This window comes from Neoarius graeffei, chromosome 1 (assembly GCF_027579695.1).
Source record: "Neoarius graeffei isolate fNeoGra1 chromosome 1, fNeoGra1.pri, whole genome shotgun sequence".
NCBI lineage: Eukaryota > Metazoa > Chordata > Actinopteri > Siluriformes > Ariidae > Neoarius > Neoarius graeffei.
Genome location: NC_083569.1, coordinates 19,622,378 through 19,640,742, shown reverse-complemented (window position 1 = coordinate 19,640,742; position 18,365 = coordinate 19,622,378).

Below are 18,365 nucleotides of genomic sequence, written 5' to 3'. Positions count from 1 at the left end.
CACGTTAGCATGTCTGTAAAAGAAAGAAAGAGTACCTGGCAGCACTTTGACTGTCCCGCTCACGTTCACTTGTCTGTAGAAGAAAGAAAGAGTACCTGGCGGCACTTTGCCTGTCCTGCCCACGTTCGATTGTCTGTAAAAGAAAGAAAGAGGACCTGGCGGCACTTTGCATGTCCTGCTCACATTCGATTGTCTGTAAAAGAAAGAAAGAGTACCTGGCGGCACTTTGCCTGTCCCACTCACGTTCGATTGTCTGTAAAAGAAAGAAAGAGTACCTGGCGGGACTTTGCCTGTCCCACTCACGTTCGATTGTCTGTAAAAGAAAGAAAGAGTACCTGGCAGCACTTTGCCTGTCCCACTCACGTTCACGTGTCTGTAAAAGAAAGAGTACCTTTAGGCACTGGGGCTGTCCCACTCACGTTCGCTTGTCTGTAGAAGAAAAAGTACCTGGCGGCACTTTGCCTGTCCCGATCACGTTCGATTGTCTGTAAAAGAAAGGAAGAGTACCAGGCGGCACTTTGCCTGTCCCGCTCACGTTCAATTGTCTGTAAAAGAAAGAAAGAGTACCTGGCGGCACTTTGCCTGTCCGGCTCACGTTCGATTGTCTGTAAAAGAAAGAAAGAGTACCTGGCGGCACTTTGCCTGTCCCGTTCACGTTCGATTGTCTGTAAAAGAAAGAAAGAGTACCTGGCGGCACTTTGCCTGTCCCGCTCACGTTCGCTTGTCTGTAAAAGAAAGAAAGAGTACCTGGCAGCACCTTGTCTGTCCCACTCAGGTTCACTTGTCTGTAAAAGAAACAAAGAGTACCTGGCGGCACTTTGCCTGTCCTGCTCACGTTCGATTGTCTGTAAAAGAAAGAAAGAGGACCTGGCGGCACTTTGCAAGTCCCGCTCACGTTCGATTGTCTGTAAAAGAAAGAAAGAGGACCTGGCAGCACTTTGCATGTCCCGCTCATGTTGGATTGTCTGTAAAAGAAAGAAAAAGAGTACCTGGCGGCACTTTGCCTGTCCCGCTCACGTTCGATTGTCTGTAAAAGAAAGAAAGAGCACCTGGCGGCACTTTGCATGTCCCGCTCACGTTCGAATGTCTGTAAAAGAAAGAAAGAGAACCTGGTGGCACTTTGCCTGTCCCACTCACGTTCGCTTGTCTGTAAAAGAAAGAAAGAGTACCTGGCGGCACATTGCCTGTGCCACTCACGTTCGCTGGTCTATAAAATAAACAAAGAGTACCTAGCGGCACTTTGCCTGTCCCACTCACGTTCGATTGTCTGTAAAAAAAGAAAGAGAACCTGGCGGCACTTTGCATTTCCCGCTCACGTTCGCTTGTCTGTAAAAGAAAGAAAGAGTACCTCGCTGCACTTTGCCTGTCACACTCACGTTCGCTTGTCTGTAAAAGAAAGAAATAGTACCTCGCTGCATTTGGCCTGTCCCGGTCACGTTCGCTTGACTGTAAAAGAAAGAAAGAGTACCTGGCGGCACTTTGCCTATCCCATTTACGTTTGCTTGTCTGAAAAAGAAAGAGTACCTCGCTGCACTTGGCCTGTATCGCTCACGTTCGCTTGACTGTAAAAGAAAGAAAGAGTACCTGGCAGCACATTGCCTGTGCCACTCACATTCGCTTGTCTGGAGAAGAAAGAGTACCTGGCGGCACTTTGCCTGTCCCATTCACGTTCACTTGTCAGTAAAAGAAAGAAAGAGTACCTGGCGGCACTTTGCCTGTCCCATTCACGTTTGCTTGTCTGTAGAAGAAAGAGTACCTGGTGGCACTTTGCCTGTCCCACTCACGTTCGATTGTCTGTAAAAGAAAGAAAGAGTACCTGGCGGCACTTTGCCGGTCCCGCTCACGTTAGATTGTCTGTAAAAGAAAGAAAGAGTACCTGACGGCACTTTGCCTGTGCCACTCATGTTCGCTGGTCTGTAAAAGAAAGAGTACCTGGCGGCACTTTGCCTGTCCCACTCACGTTCGCTTGTCTGTAAAAGAAAGAGTACCTGGCGGCACTTTGCCGGTCCCACTCAAGTTTGCTTGTCTGTAAAAGAAAGAAAGAGTACCTGGCGGCACTTTGCCTGTGCCACTCATGTTCGCTGGTCTGTAAAAGAAAGAGTACCTGGCGGCACTTTGCCTGTCCCACTCACGTTCGCTTGTCTGTAAAAGAAAGAGTACCTGGCGGCACTTTGCCTGTCCCGCTCACGTTCGCTTGTCTGTAGAAGAAAGAAAGAGTACCTGGCGGCACTTTGCCTGTCCCGCTCACGTTTGCTTGTCTGTAAAAGAAAAAGTACCTGGCGGCACTTTGTTTGTCCCGCTCACGTTCGCTTGTCTGTAAAAGAAAGAAAGAGTACCTGGCGGCACTTTGGCTGTCCCGCTCACGTTCGCTTGTCTGTAGAAGAAAGAGTACCTGGCGGCACTTTGCCTGTCCCGCTCACGTCCGAATGTCTGTAAAAGAAAGAAAGAGTACCTGGTGGCACTTTGCCTGTCCCGCTCACGTTCGCTTGTCTGTAAAAGAAAGAAAGAGAACCTGGCGGCACTTTGCCTGTCCCGCTCACGATCGCTTGTCTGTAGAAGAAAAAGAGTACCTGGCTGCAATTTGCCTGCCCTGCTCACGTTCGCTTGTCTGTAGAAGAAAAAGTACCTGGAGGCACTTTGCCTGTCCCGCTCACGTTCGCTTGTCTGTAGAAGAAAGAAAGAGTACCTGGCGGCACTTTGCCTGTCCCGCTCACGTTTGCTTGTCTGTAGAAGAACGAAAGAGTACCTGGCAGCACTTTGCCTGTCCCGGTCACGTTCGATTGTCTGTAAAAGAAAGAAAGAGTACCTGGCGGCACTTTGCCTGTCCCGCTCATGGTTGCTTGTCTGTAGAAGAAAAAGTACCTGGTGGCACTTTGCCTGTGCCACTCATGTTCGCTGGACTGTAAAAGAAAGAAAGAGTACCTGGCAGCACTTTGCCTGTCCCGCTCACATTCGATTGTCTGTAAAAGAAAGAAAGAGTACCTGGCAGCACTTTGCCTGTCCCGCTCACATTCGATTGTCTGTAAAAGAAAGAAAGAGTACCTGGCGGCACTTTGCCTGTCCCACTCACGTTCGATTGTCTGTAAAAAAAGAAATAGAACCTGGCGGCACTTTGCATTTCCCACTCACGTTCGCTTGTCTGTAAAAGAAAGAGTACCTTTCAGCACATGGAATGTCCCACTCACGTTCGCTTGTCTGTAGAAGAAAGAAAGAGTACCTGGCGGCACTTTGTTTGTCCCGCTCACGTTCGCTTGTCTGTAAAAGAAAGAAAGAGTACCTGGCGGCACTTTGCCTGTCCAGCTCACGTTCGCTTGTCTGTAAAAGAAAGAAAGAGTACCTGGCGGCACTTTGCCTGTCCCACTCACATTCACTTGTCTGTAGAAGAAAGAGTACCTGGCGGCACTTTGCCTGTCCCACTCACATTCACTTGTCTGTAGAAGAAAGAGTACCTGGCGGCACTTTGCCTGTCCCGCTCACGTCCGATTGTCTGTAAAAGAAAGAGAGTACCTGGCTGCATTTTGCCTGTCTCACTCACGTTCGCTTGTCTGTAAAAGAAAGAAAGAGTACCTCGCTGCACTTTGCCTGTCCCACTCACGTTCGCTTGTCTGTAAAAGAAAGAAAGAGTACCTCGCTGCACTTTGCCTGTCACACTCATGTTCGCTTGTCTGTAAAAGAAAGAAAGAGTACCTGGCTGCATTTTGCCTGTCCCACTCACGTTCGCTTGTCTGTAAAAGAAAAAGAGAGTACCTGGCTGCATTTTGCCTGTCCCACTCACGTTCGCTTGTCTGTAAAAGAAAAAGAGAGTACCTGGCTGCATTTTGCCTGTCCCACTCACGTTCGCTTGTCTGTAAAAGAATGAAAGAGTACCTGGCTGCATTTTGCCTGTCCCACTCACGTTCGCTTGTCTGTAAAAGAATGAAAGAGTACCTGGCGGCACTTTGCCTGTCCCGCTCACGTTCGCTTGTCTGTAAAAGAAAGAAAGAGTACCTCGCTGCACTTTGCCTGTCCCACTCACGTTCGCTTGTCTGTAAAAGAATGAAAGAGTACCTGGCGGCACTTTGCCTGTCCCGCTCACGTTTGCTTGTATGTAGAAGAAAGAGAACCTGGCAGCACTTTGCCTGTCCCACTCACGTTCACTTGTCTGTAAAAGAAACAAAGAGTACCTGGCGGCACTTAGCCTGTGCCACTCACGTTCGCTTATCTGGAAAAGAAAGAATACCTCGCTGCACTTGGCCTGTCCCGCTCACGTTCGCTTGTCCGTAGAAGAAAGAAAGAGTACCTGGCGGCACTTTGCCTGTCCCACTCACGTTCGCTTGTCTGTAGAAGAAAGAGTACCTTTCAGCACATGGAATGTCCCACTCACGTTCGCTTGTCTGTAGAAGAAAGAGTACCTGGCGGCACTTTACCTGTCCCACTCACGTTCGCTTGTCTGTAAAAGAAAGAAATAGTACCTCGCTGCATTTGGCCTGTCCCGCTCACGTTCGCTTGACTGTAAAAGAAAGAAAGAGTACCTGGCAGCACATTGCCTGTCCCGCTCACGTTCGCTTGTCTGTAGAAGAAAGAAAGAGTACCTGGCGGCACTTTGACTATCCCATTTACGTTTGCTTGTCTGAAAAAGAAAGAGTACCTGGCGGCACTTTGCCTGTGCCACTCATGTTCGCTTATCTGCAAAAGAAAGAGTACCTCGCTGCACTTGGCCTGTCCCGCTCACGTTCGCTTGACTGTAAAAGAAAGAAAGAGTACCTGGCAGCACATTGCCTGTGCCACTCACATTCGCTTGTCTGGAGAAGAAAGAGTACCTGGCGGCACTTTGCCTGTCCCATTCACGTTCACTTGTCAGTAAAAGAAAGAAAGAGTAACTGGCAGCACTTTACCTGTGCCGCTCACGTTCGCTTGTCTGTAGAAGAAAGAAAGAGTAACTGGCGGCATTTGCCTGTCCCGCTCACGTTCGCTTGTCTGTAAAAGAAAGAGAACCTGGCTGCAATTTGCCTGTCCCGCTCAAGTTCGCTTGCCTGTAAAAGAAAGAAAGAGTACCTGGCGGCACTTTGCCTGTGCCACTCACGTTCGCTTGTCTGTAAAAGAAAGAAAGAGAACCTGGCGGCACTTTGCCTTTCCCGCTCACGTTTGCTTGTCTGTAAAAGAAAAAGTACCTGGCGGCACTTTGTTTGTCCCGCTCACGTTCGCTTGTCTGTAAAAGAAAGAAAGAGTACCTGGAGGCACTTTGCCTGTCCCACTCACGTTCGATTGTCTCTAAAAGAAAGAAAGAGAACCTGGCGGCACTTTGCCTTTCCCTCTCACGTTTGCTTGTCTGTAAAAGAAAAAGTACCTGGCGGCACTTTGTTTGTCCCGCTCACGTTCGCTTGTCTGTAAAAGAAAGAAAGAGTACCTGGAGGCACTTTGCCTGTCCCGCTCACGTTCGCTTGTCTGTAAAAGAAAGAAAGAGTACCTGGCGGCACTTTGCCTGTCCCACTCACATTCACTTGTCTGTAGAAGAAAGAGTACCTGGCGGCACTTTGCCTGTCCCACTCACATTCACTTGTCTGTAGAAGAAAGAGTACCTGGCGGCACTTTGCCTGTCCCGCTCACGTCCGATTGTCTGTAAAAGAAAGAGAGTACCTGGCTGCATTTTGCCTGTCTCACTCACGTTCGCTTGTCTGTAAAAGAAAGAAAGAGTACCTCGCTGCACTTTGCCTGTCCCACTCACGTTCGCTTGTCTGTAAAAGAAAGAAAGAGTACCTCGCTGCACTTTGCCTGTCACACTCACGTTCGCTTGTCTGTAAAAGAAAGAAAGAGTACCTCGCTGCACTTTGCCTGTCACACTCATGTTCGCTTGTCTGTAAAAGAAAGAAAGAGTACCTGGCTGCATTTTGCCTGTCCCACTCACGTTCGCTTGTCTGTAAAAGAAAAAGAGAGTACCTGGCTGCATTTTGCCTGTCCCACTCACGTTCGCTTGTCTGTAAAAGAAAAAGAGAGTACCTGGCTGCATTTTGCCTGTCCCACTCACGTTCGCTTGTCTGTAAAAGAATGAAATAGTACCTGGCTGCATTTTGCCTGTCCCACTCACGTTCGCTTGTCTGTAAAAGAATGAAAGAGTACCTGGCGGCACTCTGCCTGTCCCGCTCACGTTCGCTTGTCTGTAAAAGAAAGAAAGAGTACCTCGCTGCACTTTGCCTGTCCCACTCACGTTCGCTTGTCTGTAAAAGAATGAAAGAGTACCTGGCGGCACTTTGCCTGTCCTGCTCACGTTTGCTTGTATGTAGAAGAAAGAGAACCTGGCAGCACTTTGCCTGTCCCACTCACGTTCACTTGTCTGTAAAAGAAACAAAGAGTACCTGGCGGCACTTTGCCTGTGCCACTCACGTTCGCTTATCTGGAAAAGAAAGAATACCTCGCTGCACTTGGCCTGTCCCGCTCACGTTCGCTTGTCCGTAGAAGAAAGAAAGAGTACCTGGCGGCACTTTGCCTGTCCCACTCACGTTCGCTTGTCTGTAGAAGAAAGAGTACCTGGCGGCACTTTGCCTGTGCCACTCACGTTCGCTTGTCTGTAAAAGAAAGAGTACCTCGCTGCACTTGGCCTGTCCCGCTCACGTTCGCTTGTCTGTAAAAGAAAGAGTACCTTTTGGCACTTTGCCTGTCCCACTCACGTTCGCTTGTCTGTAAAAGAAAGAGTACCTTTTGGCACTTTGCCTGTCCCACTCACGTTCGCTTGTCTGTAGAAGAAACAGTACCTGGCGGCACTTTGCCTGTGCAATTCACGTTCGCTTATCTGTAAAAGAAAGAAAGAGTACCTGGCGGCACTTTGCCTGTCCCGCTCACGTTCGCTTGTCTGTAAAAGAGAATACCTGGCGGCACTTTGCCTGTGCCACTCACGTTAGCTTATATGTAAAAGAAAGAAAGAGTACCTGGCGGCACTTTGCCTGTCCCGCTCACGTTCGCATGTCTGTAGAAAAAAGAAAGAGTACCTGGCAGCACTTTGCCTGTCCCGGTCACGTTCGATTGTCTGTAAAAGAAAGAAAGAGAACCGGGCGGTACTTTGCCTGTCCCGCTCACGTTCGGTTGTCTGTAAAAGAAAGAAAGAGTACTTGGCGTCACTTTGTTTGTCCCGCTCACGTTCGATTGTCTGTAAAAGAAAGAGTACCTGGCGGCACTTTGCCTGTCCCGCTCACGTTCGCTTGTCTGTAAAAGAAAAAGTACCTGCAGGCACTTTGCCTGTCCCGCTCACGTTTGCTTGTCTGTAAAAGAAAGAAAGAGTACCTGGCGGCACTTTGCCTGTCCTGCTCACGTTCGCTTGTCTGTAGAAAAAAGAAAGAGTACCTGGCAGCACTTTGCCTGTCCCGGTCACGCTCGATTGTCTGTAAAAGAAAGAAAGAGAACCGGGCGGCACTTTGCCTGTCTCGCTCACGTTTGCTTGTCTGTAGAAGAAAGAAAGAGTACCTGGCTGCAATTTGCCTGTCCCACTCACGTTCGCTTGTCTGTAGAAGAAAGAAAGAGTACCTGGCTGCAATTTGCCTGTTCCACTCACGTTCGCTTGTTTGTAAAAGAAAGAAAGAGTACCTGGCAGCACTTTGCCTGTCCCGCTCACGTTCGCGTGTCTGTAAAAGAAAGAAAGAGTACCTGGCGTCACTTTGTTTGTGCCGGTCATGTTCGATTGTCTGTAAAAGAAAGAAAGAGAACCGGGCGGCACTTTGCCTGTCCCGCTCACGTTCGGTTGTCTGTAAAAGAAAGAAAGAGAACCTGGCGGCACTTTGCCTGTCCCGCTCACGTTTGCTTGTCTGTAAAAGAAAGAAAGAGTACCTGGCTGCAATTTGCCTGTCCCACTCACGTTCGCTTGTTTGTAAAAGAAAGAAAGAGTACCTGGCAGCACTTTGCCTGTCCCGCTCACGTTCGCTTGTCTGTAAAAGAAAGAAAGAGTACCTGGCGTCACTTTGTTTGTCCCGGTCACGTTCGATTGTCTGTACAAGAAAGAAAGAGTACCTGGCGGCACTTTGCCTGTCCCGCTCACGTTCGCTTGTCTGTAAAAGAAAGAAAGAGTACCTGGCGGCACGTTGCCTGTCCCGCTCACGTTCGCTTGTCTGTAGAAGAAAGAAAGAGTACCTGGAGGCACTTTGCCTGTGCCGCTCACGTTCGATTGTCTGTAAAAGAAAGAAAGAGTACCTGGCGGCACGTTGCCTGTCCCGCTCACGTTCGCTTGTCTGTAGAAGAAAGAAAGAGTACCTGGCAGCACGTTGCCTGTCCCGCTCACGTTCGCTTGTCTGTAGAAGAAAGAAAGAGTACCTGGCGGCACTTTGCTGTGCCTCTCACGTTCGATTGTCTGTAAAAGAAAGAAAGAGTACCTGGCGGCACTTGGCCTGTCCCGCTCACGTTCGCTTGTCTGTAAAAGAAAGAAAGAGTACCTGGCGGCACTTTGCCTGTCCCGCTCACGTTCGCTTGTCTGTAAAAGAAAGAAAGAGTACCTGGCTGCAATTTGCCTGTCCCGCTCAAGTTCGCTTGTCTGTAAAAGAAAGAAAGAGTACCTGGCTGCAATTTGCCTGTCCCGCTCACGTCCGATTGTCTGTAAAAGAAAGAAAGAGTACCTGGCTGCAATTTGCCTGTCCCGCTCAAGTTCGCTTGTCTGTAAAAGAAAGAAAGAGTACCTGGCGGCACTTTGCCTGTCCCGCTCACGTTCGCTTGTCTGTAAAAGAAAGAAAGAGTACCTGGCTGCAATTTGCCTGTCCCGCTCACGTTCGCTTGACTGTAAAAGAAAGAAAGAGTACCTGGCGGCACTTTGACTGTCCCGCTCACGTTCGCTTGTCTGTAGAAGAAAGAAAGAGTACCTGGCGGCACTTTGTCTGTCCCGCTCACGTTCGCTTGTCTGTAAAAGAAAGAAAGAGTACCTGGCAGCACTTTGCCTGTCCCGCTCACGTTCGCTTGTCTGTAAAAGAAAGAAAGAGTACCTGGCTGCAATTTGCCTGTCCCGCTCACGTTCGCTTGACTGTAAAAGAAAGAAAGAGTACCTGGCGGCACTTTGACTGTCCCGCTCACGTTCGCTTGTCTGTAAAAGAAAGAAAGAGTACCTGGAGGCACTTTGCCTGTCCCGCTCACGTTGGCTTGGCTGTAAAAGAAAGAAAGAGTACCTGGCAGCACTTTGCCTGTCCCGCTCACGTTCGATTGTCTGTACAAGAAAGAAAGAGTACCTGGCGGCACTTGGCCTGTCCCGCTCACATTCGCTTGTCTGTAGAAGAAAGAAAGAGTACCTGGCTGCAATTTGCGTGTCCCGCTCACGTTCGCTTGTCTGTAAAAGAAAGAGTACCTGGCGGCACTTTGCCTGTCCCGCTCACGTTCGCTTGTCTGTAAAAGAAAGAAAGAGTACCTGGCGGCACTTTGCCTGTCCCGCTCACGTTCGCTTGTCTGTAAAAGAAAGAAAGAGTACCTGGCGGCACTTTGCCTGTCCCGCTCACGTTCGATTGTCTGTACAAGAAAGAAAGAGTACCTGGCGGCACTTGGCCTGTCCCGCTCACATTCGCTTGTCTGTAGAAGAAAGAAAGAGTACCTGGCTGCAATTTGCCTGTCCCGCTCACGTTCGCTTGTCTGTAAAAGAAAGAGTACCTGGCGGCACTTTGCCTGTCCCGCTCACGTTCGCTTGTCTGTAAAAGAAAGAAAGAGTACCTGGCGGCACTTTGCCTGTCCCGCTCACGTTCGCTTGTCTGTAAAAGAAAGAAAGAGTACCTGGCGGCACTTTGCCTGTCCCGCTCACGTTCGCTTGTCTGTAAAAGAAAGAAAGAGTACCTGGCGGCACTTTGCCTGTGCCGCTCACGTTCGCTTGTCTGTAGAAGAAAGAAAGAGTACCTGGCGGCACTTTGCCTGTCCCGCTCACGTTCGCTTGTCTGTAAAAGAAAGAAAGAGTACCTGGCGGCACTTTGCCTGTCCCGCTCACGTTCGCTTGTCTGTAAAAGAAAGAAAGAGTACCTGGCGGCACTTTGCCTGTCCCGCTCACGTTCGCTTGTCTGTAAAAGAAAGAAAGAGTACCTGGCGGCACGTTGCCTGTCCAGCTCACGTTCGCTTGTCTGTAGAAGAAAGAAAGAGTACCTGGCGGCACTTTGCCTGTCCCGCTCACGTTCGCTTGTCTGTAAAAGAAAGAAAGAGTACCTGGCGGCACTTTGCCTGTCCCGCTCACGTTCGCTTGTCTGTAAAAGAAAGAAAGAGTACCTGGCGGCACTTTGCCTGTCCCGCTCACGTTCGATTGTCTGTACAAGAAAGAAAGAGTACCTGGCGGCACTTGGCCTGTCCCGCTCACGTTCGCTTGTCTGTAAAAGAAAGAAAGAGTACCTGGCGGCACTTTGCCTGTCCCGCTCACGTTCGCTTGTCTGTAAAAGAAAGAAAGAGTACCTGGCGGCACTTTGCCTGTCCCGCTCACGTTCGATTGTCTGTACAAGAAAGAAAGAGTACCTGGCGGCACTTGGCCTGTCCCGCTCACATTCGCTTGTCTGTAGAAGAAAGAAAGAGTACCTGGCTGCAATTTGCCTGTCCCGCTCACGTTCGCTTGTCTGTAAAAGAAAGAGTACCTGGCGGCACTTTGCCTGTCCCGCTCACGTTCGCTTGTCTGTAAAAGAAAGAAAGAGTACCTGGCGGCACTTTGCCTGTCCCGCTCACGTTCGCTTGTCTGTAAAAGAAAGAAAGAGTACCTGGCGGCACTTTGCCTGTCCCGCTCACGTTCGCTTGTCTGTAAAAGAAAGAAAGAGTACCTGGCGGCACTTTGCCTGTGCCGCTCACGTTTGCTTGTCTGTAGAAGAAAGAGTACCTGGCGGCACGTTGCCTGTCCAGCTCACGTTCGCTTGTCTGTAGAAGAAAGAAAGAGTACCTGGCGGCACTTTGCCTGTCCCGCTCACGTTCGATTGTCTGTAGAAGAAAGAAAGAGTACCTGGCGGCACGTTGCCTGTCCCGCTCACGTTCGCTTGTCTGTAGAAGAAAGAAAGAGTACCTGGCGGCACGTTGCCTGTCCCGCTCACGTTCGCTTGTCTGTAAAAGAAAGAGTACCTGGTGGCCCTTGGCCTGTCCCGCTCACGTTCGCTTGTCTGTAGAAGAAAGAAAGAGTACCTGGCGGCACTTTGCCTGTCCCGCTCACGTTCGATTGTCTGTACAAGAAAGAAAGAGTACCTGGCGGCACTTGGCCTGTCCCACTCACGTTCGCTTGTCTGTAGAAGAAAGAGTACCTGGCGGCACTTTGCCTGTCCCACTCACGTTCGCTTGTCTGTAAAAGAAAGAAATAGTACCTCGCTGCATTTGGCCTGTCCCGCTCACGTTCGCTTGACTGTAAAAGAAAGAAAGAGTACCTGGCGGCACTTTGCCTAACCCATTTACGTTTGCTTGTCTGAAAAAGAAAGAGTACCTCGCTGCACTTGGCCTGTACCGCTCACGTTCGCTTGACTGTAAAAGAAAGAAAGAGTACCTGGCAGCACATTGCCTGTGCCACTCACATTCACTTGTCTGGAGAAGAAAGAGTACCTGGCGGCACTTTGCCTGTCCCATTCACGTTCACTTGTCAGTAAAAGAAAGAAAGAGTACCTGGCGGCACTTTGCCTGTCCCATTCACGTTTGCTTGTCTGTAGAAGAAAGAGTACCTGGTGGCACTTTGCCTGTCCCACTCACGTTCGATTGTCTGTAAAAGAAAGAAAGAGTACCTGACGGCACTTTGCCTGTCCCACTCAAGTTTGCTTGTCTGTAAAAGAAAGAAAGAGTACCTGGCGGCACTTTGCCTGTGCCACTCATGTTCGCTGGTCTGTAAAAGAAAGAGTACCTGGCGGCACTTTGCCTGTCCCACTCACGTTCGCTTGTCTGTAAAAGAAAGAGTACCTGGCGGCACTTTGCCTGTCCCGCTCACGTTCGCTTGTCTGTACAAGAAAGAAAGAGTACCTGGCGGCACTTTGCCTGTCCCGCTCACGTTTGCTTGTCTGTAAAAGAAAAAGTACCTGGCGGCACTTTGGCTGTCCCGCTCACGTTCGATTGTCTGTAGAAGAAAGAGTACCTGGCGGCACTTTGCCTGTCCCGCTCACGTCCGAATGTCTGTAAAAGAAAGAAAGAGTACCTGGTGGCACTTTGCCTGTCCCGCTCACGTTCGCTTGTCTGTAAAAGAAAGAAAGAGAACCTGGCGGCACTTTGCCTGTCCCGCTCACGATCGCTTGTCTGTAGAAGAAAAAGAGTACCTGGCTGCAATTTGCCTGCCCTGCTCACGTTCGCTTGTCTGTAGAAGAAAAAGTACCTGGAGGCACTTTGCCTGTCCCGCTCACGTTCGCTTGTCTGTAGAAGAAAGAAAGAGTACCTGGCGGCACTTTGCCTGTGCCACTCATGGTTGCTTGTCTGTAGAAGAAAAAGTACCTGGTGGCACTTTGCCTGTGCCACTCATGTTCGCTGGACTGTAAAAGAAAGAAAGAGTACCTGGCAGCACTTTGCCTGTCCCGCTCACATTCGATTGTCTGTAAAAGAAAGAAAGAGTACCTGGCAGCACTTTGCCTGTCCCGCTCACATTCGATTGTCTGTAAAAGAAAGAAAGAGTACCTGGCGGCACTTTGCCTGACCCACTCACGTTCGATTGTCTGTAAAAAAAGAAAGAGAACCTGGCGGCACTTTGCATTTCCCACTCACGTTCGCTTGTCTGTAAAAGAAAGAGTACCTTTCAGCACATGGAATGTCCCACTCACGTTCGCTTGTCTGTAGAAGAAAGAGTACCTGGCGGCACTTTACCTGTCCCACTCACGTTCGCTTGTCTGTAAAAGAAAGAAATAGTACCTCGCTGCATTTGGCCTGTCCCGCTCACGTTCGCTTGACTGTAAAAGAAAGAAAGAGTACCTGGCAGCACATTGCCTGTCCCGCTCACGTTCGCTTGTCTGTAGAAGAAAGAAAGAGTACCTGGCGGCACTTTGACTATCCCATTTACGTTTGCTTGTCTGAAAAAGAAAGAGTACCTGGCGGCACTTGGCCTGTGCCACTCATGTTCGCTTATCTGCAAAAGAAAGAGTACCTCGCTGCACTTGGCCTGTCCCGCTCACGTTCGCTTGACTGTAAAAGAAAGAAAGAGTACCTGGCAGCACATTGCCTGTGCCACTCACATTCGCTTGTCTGGAGAAGAAAGAGTACCTGGCGGCACTTTGCCTGTCCCATTCACGTTCACTTGTCAGTAAAAGAAAGAAAGAGTAACTGGCGGCACTTTACCTGTGCCGCTCACGTTCGCTTGTCTGTAGAAGAAAGAAAGAGTAACTGGCGGCATTTGCCTGTCCCGCTCACGTTCGCTTGTCTGTAAAAGAAAGAGAACCTGGCTGCAATTTGCCTGTCCCGCTCAAGTTCGCTTGCCTGTAAAAGAAAGAAAGAGTACCTGGCGGCACTTTGCCTGTGCCACTCACGTTCGCTTGTCTGTAAAAGAAAGAAAGAGTACCTGGTGGCACTTTGCCTGTGCCACTCACGTTCGCTTGTCTGTAAAAGAAAGAAAGAGAACCTGGCGGCACTTTGCCTGTCCCGCTCACGTTCGCTTGTCTGTAGAAGAAAGAAAGAGTACCTGGCGGCACTTGGCCTGTCCCGCTCACGTTCGATTGTCTGTAAAAGAAAGAAAGAGTACCTGGCGGCACTTTGCCTGTCCCACTCACGTTCGCTTGTCTGTAAAAGAAAGAAAGAGTACCTGGCGGCACTTTGCCTGTCCGGCTCACGGTCGCTTGTCTGTAAAAGAAAGAAAGAGTACCTGGCGGCACTTTGCCTGTCCCGCTCACGTTCGACTGTCTGTAAAAGAAAGAAAGAGTACCTGGCCGCACTTTGCCTGTCCCGCTAACGTTCGCTGGTCTGTAAAAGAAAAAGTACCTGGCGGCACTTTGTTTGTCCCGCTCACGTTTGCTTGTCTGTAAAAGAAAGAAAGAGTACCTGGCGGCACTTTGCCTGTCCTGCTCACGTTAGCTTTTCTGTAAAAGAAAGAAAGAGTACCTGGCGGCACTTTGCCTGTCCCACTCACGTTTGCTTGTCTGTAAAAGAAAAAGAACCTGGCGGCACTTTGCTTGTCCCGCTCACGTTCGCTTGTCTGTAAAAGAAAGCAAGAGTACCTGGCGGCACTTTGCCTGTCCCGCTCCGTTTGATTGTCTGTAAAAGAAAGAAAGAGTACCTGTCGGCACTTTGCCTGTCCCGCTCACGTTCGCTTGTCTGTAAAAGAAAGAAAGAGTACCTGGCTGCACTTTGCCTGTCCCGCTCACGTTCGCTTGTCTGTAAAAGAAAGAAAGAGTACCTGGCTGCACTTTGCCTGTCCCGCTCACGTTCGCTGGTCTGTAAAAGAAAGAAAGAGTACCTGGCAGCACTTTGCTGTGCCTCTCACGTTCGATTGTCTGTAAAAGAAAGAAAGAGTACCTGCCGGCACTTTGCCTGTCCCGCTCACGTTCGCTTGTCTGTAAAAGAAAGAAAGAGTACCTGGCAGCACTTTGCTGTGCCTCTCACGTTCGATTGTCTGTAAAAGAAAGAAAGAGTACCTGGCGGCACTTTGCCTGTCCCGCTCACGTTCGCTGGTCTGTAAAAGAAAGAAAGAGTACCTGGCAGCACTTTGCTGTGCCTCTCACGTTCGATTGTCTGTAAAAGAAAGAAAGAGTACCTGCCGGCACTTTGCCTGTCCCGCTCACGTTCGCTTGTCTGTAAAAGAAAGAAAGAGTACCTGGCGGCACTTTGCCTGTCCCGCTCACGTTCGCTTGTCTGTAAAAGAAAGAAAGAAAGAGTACCTAGCGGCACTTTGCCTGTCCCGCTCACGTTCGATTGTCTGTAAAAGAAAGAAAGAGTACCTGGCTGCACTTTGCCTGTCCTGCTCACGTTCGCTTGTCTGTAGAAGAAAGAAAGAGTACCTGGCGGCACTTTGCCTGTCCCGCTCACGTTCGCTTGTCTGTAAAAGAAAGAATGAGTACCTGGCTGCACTTTGCCTGTCCCGCTCACGTTCGCTTGTCTGTAAAAGAAAGAAAGAGTACCTGGTGGCACTTTGCCTGTCCCGCTCACGTTCGCTTGTCTGTAAAAGAAAGAAAGAGTACCTGGCGGCACTTTGCCTGTCCCGCTCACGTTCGCTTGTCTGTAAAACAAAGAAAGAGTACCTGGCAGCACTTTGCCTGTCCCGCTCACGGTCGCTTGTCTGTAAAAGAAAGAAAGAGTACCTGGCGGCACTTTGCCTGTCCCGCTAACGTTCGCTGGTCTGTAAAAGAAAAAGTACCTGGCGGAACTTTGTTTCTCCCGCTCACGTTTGCTTGTCTGTAAAAGAAAGAAAGAGTACCTGGCGGCACTTTGCCTGTCCCACTCACGTTAGCTTTTCTGTAAAAGAAAGAAAGAGTACCTGGCGGCACTTTGCCTGTCCCACTCACGTTTGCTTGTCTGTAAAAGAAAAAGAACCTGGCGGCACTTTGCTTGTCCCGCTCACGTTCGCTTGTCTGTAAAAGAAAGCAAGAGTACCTGGCGGCACTTTGCCTGTCCCGCTCCGTTTGATTGTCTGTAAAAGAAAGAGTACCTGGCGGCACTTTGCCTGTCCCACTCACGTTCGATTGTCTGTAAAAGAAAGAAAGAGTACCTGGCGGCACTTTGTTTGTCCCGCTCACGTTTGCTTGTCTGTAAAAGAAAGAAAGAGTACCTGGCGGCACTTTGCCTGTCCCGCTCACGTTAGCTTTTCTGTAAAAGAAAGAAAGAGTACCTGGCGGCACTTTGCCTGTCCCACTCACGTTTGCTTGTCTGTAAAAGAAAAAGAACCTGGCGGCACTTTGCTTGTCCCGCTCACGTTCGCTTGTCTGTAAAAGAAAGCAAGAGTACCTGGCGGCACTTTGCCTGTCCCGCTCCGTTTGATTGTCTGTAAAAGAAAGAGTACCTGGCGGCACTTTGCCTGTCCCACTCACGTTCGATTGTCTGTAAAAGAAAGAAAGAGTACCTGGCGGCACTTTGCCTGTCCCGCTCACGTTCGCTGGTCTGTAGAAGAAAGAAAGAGTACCTGGCAGCACTTTCCTGTGCCTCTCACGTTCGATTGTCTGTAAAAGAAAGAAAGAGTACCTGCCGGCACTTTGCCTGTCCCGCTCACGTTCGCTTGTCTGTAAAGGAAAGAAAGAGTACCTGGCGGCACTTTGCCTGTCCCGCTCACGTTCGCTTGTCTGTAAAAGAAAGAAAGAAAGAGTACCTGGCGGCACTTTGCCTGTCCCGCTCACGTTCGATTGTCTGTAAAAGAAAGAAAGAGTACCTGCCGGCACTTTGCCTGTCCCGCTCACGTTCGCTTGTCTGTAGAAGAAAGAAAGAGTACCTGGCGGCACTTTGCCTGTCCCGCTCACGTTCGATTGTCTGTAAAAGAAAGAAAGAGTACCTGGCGGCACTTTGCCTGTCCCACTCACGTTCGCTTGTCTGTAAAAGAAAGAAAGAGTACCTGGCGGCACTTTGCCTGTCCGGCTCACGGTCGCTTGTCTGTAAAAGAAAGAAAGAGTACCTGGCGGCACTTTGCCTGTCCCGCTCACGTTCGATTGTCTGTAAAAGAAAGAAAGAGTACCTGGCGGCACTTTGCCTGTCCCGCTCACGTTCGCTGGTCTGTAAAAGAAAGAAAGAGTACCTGGCAGCACTTTGCTGTGCCTCTCACGTTCGATTGTCTGTAAAAGAAAGAAAGAGTACCTGCCGGCACTTTGCCTGTCCCGCTCACGTTCGCTTGTCTGTAAAAGAAAGAAAGGGTACCTGGCAGCACTTTGCTGTGCCTCTCACGTTCGATTGTCTGTAAAAGAAAGAAAGAGTACCTGGCGGCACTTTGCCTGTCCCGCTCACGTTCGCTGGTCTGTAAAAGAAAGAAAGAGTACCTGGCAGCACTTTGCTGTGCCTCTCACGTTCGATTGTCTGTAAAAGAAAGAAAGAGTACCTGCCGGCACTTTGCCTGTCCCGCTCACGTTCGCTTGTCTGTAAAAGAAAGAAAGAGTACCTGGCGGCACTTTGCCTGTCCCGCTCACGTTCGCTTGTCTGTAAAAGAAAGAAAGAAAGAGTACCTGGCGGCACTTTGCCTGTCCCGCTCACGTTCGATTGTCTGTAAAAGAAAGAAAGAGTACCTGGCTGCACTTTGCCTGTCCTGCTCACGTTCGCTTGTCTGTAGAAGAAAGAAAGAGTACCTGGCGGCACTTTGCCTGTCCCGCTCACGTTCGCTTGTCTGTAAAAGAAAGAATGAGTACCTGGCTGCACTTTGCCTGTCCCGCTCACGTTCGCTTGTCTGTAAAAGAAAGAAAGAGTACCTGGTGGCACTTTGCCTGTCCCGCTCACGTTCGCTTGTCTGTAAAAGAAAGAAAGAGTACCTGGCGGCACTTTGCCTGTCCCGCTCACGTTCGCTTGTCTGTAAAACAAAGAAAGAGTACCTGGCAGCACTTTGCCTGTCCCGCTCACGGTCGCTTGTCTGTAAAAGAAAGAAAGAGTACCTGGCGGCACTTTGCCTGTCCCGCTAACGTTCGCTGGTCTGTAAAAGAAAAAGTACCTGGCGGCACTTTGTTTCTCCCGCTCACGTTTGCTTGTCTGTAAAAGAAAGAAAGAGTACCTGGCGGCACTTTGCCTGTCCCACTCACGTTAGCTTTTCTGTAAAAGAAAGAAAGAGTACCTGGCGGCACTTTGCCTGTCCCACTCACGTTTGCTTGTCTGTAAAAGAAAAAGAACCTGGCGGCACTTTGCTTGTCCCGCTCACGTTCGCTTGTCTGTAAAAGAAAGCAAGAGTACCTGGCGGCACTTTGCCTGTCCCGCTCCGTTTGATTGTCTGTAAAAGAAAGAAAGAGTACCTGGCGGCACTTTGCCTGTCCCACTCACGTTCGATTGTCTGTAAAAGAAAGAAAAAGAGTACCTGGCGGCACTTTGCCTGTCCCGCTCACGTTCGCTGGTCTGTAGAAGAAAGAAAGAGTACCTGGCAGCACTTTGCTGTGCCTCTCACGTTCGATTGTCTGTAAAAGAAAGAAAGAGTACCTGGCGGCACTTTGCCTGTCCCGCTCACGTTCGCTTGTCTGTAAAAGAAAGCAAGAGTACCTGGCGGCACTTTGCCTGTCCCGCTCCGTTTGATTGTCTGTAAAAGAAAGAAAGAGTACCTGGCGGCACTTTGCCTGTCCCACTCACGTTCGATTGTCTGTAAAAGAAAGAAAAAGAGTACCTGGCGGCACTTTGCCTGTCCCGCTCACGTTCGCTTGTCTGTAGAAGAAAGAAAGAGTACCTGCCGGCACTTTGCCTGTCCCGCTCACGTTCGCTTGTCTGTAAAAGAAAGAAAGAGTACCTGCCGGCACTTTGCCTGTCCCGCTCACGTTCGCTTGTCTGTAAAAGAAAGAAAGAGTACCTGGCGGCACTTTGCCTGTCCCGCTCACGTTCGCTTGTCTGTAAAAGAAAGAAAGAGTACCTGGCGGCACTTT